This window comes from Microtus ochrogaster, chromosome 24, assembly GCF_000317375.1.
Source record: "Microtus ochrogaster isolate Prairie Vole_2 chromosome 24, MicOch1.0, whole genome shotgun sequence".
Taxonomy (NCBI): domain Eukaryota; kingdom Metazoa; phylum Chordata; class Mammalia; order Rodentia; family Cricetidae; genus Microtus; species Microtus ochrogaster.
This window is the reverse complement of record NC_022024.1, coordinates 32,847,985-32,848,402: the sequence shown is the minus strand read 5'-3', so window position 1 is coordinate 32,848,402 and position 418 is coordinate 32,847,985. Positions and strand designations below refer to the sequence as shown.

Sequence of the window (418 nt, the reverse complement as noted above, 5' to 3'; positions counted from 1 at the left end):
TGAGCTCACCCTATGGGGCGGGGCTAAGGCGTCACCGTGGCGTGCCCATAGCTTCAGCCAATCAGCGGAAAGCTTGGTCGAGGCCACGCTGGATTTTTTCCCGCCCAAAGGCAAAGCTGCCTCAGAAGCGTTGAGGCAGCGGAGGTGTCGAGTTCTCGCTAGGGCTGTTGACGTAAGGCGATGGCGTCGAGGGAGCCGAAGGCCTGGTGACGGGGCTACGGGAAGAGGGAGGAGGCCCCGGGCTGCCCTTCCTCCTCCAGGGAGGCAGAAGCTGGGCGAGACTGACGCGATAAACCTCCCTGGCTGGTGGGGCGGGCAGGCCTGAGACTGGACCACCCCGGGTCGGCGGGTGGGGGCTGGGGCCTTAGACCAAGGGAGGCGAGAGGGCCCGAGAGGTCTGGGGTTGTCGGCCTGAGAG

At 66.3% G+C, this 418-nt stretch overlaps 1 protein-coding gene across 2 annotated transcripts in view; it reads left to right on the top strand.

Annotated features, from left to right (window-relative positions):
- Nucleotides 1–418, top strand: part of Sycp3 (synaptonemal complex protein 3) — a 16,145-nt gene that overhangs the window by 5,263 nt on the left and 10,464 nt on the right. Inside the window, exon 1 of one of the 2 annotated variants that reach the window (XM_005358204.3) lies at nucleotides 66–172. The exons of the other annotated variant lie outside the window; for it this stretch is intronic. The gene's annotated coding sequence lies outside the window, so the exon portion shown is untranslated. Of the gene's footprint in view, nucleotides 1–65; nucleotides 173–418 lie in introns of those variants that run through there. 2 annotated transcript variants of the gene reach the window in all.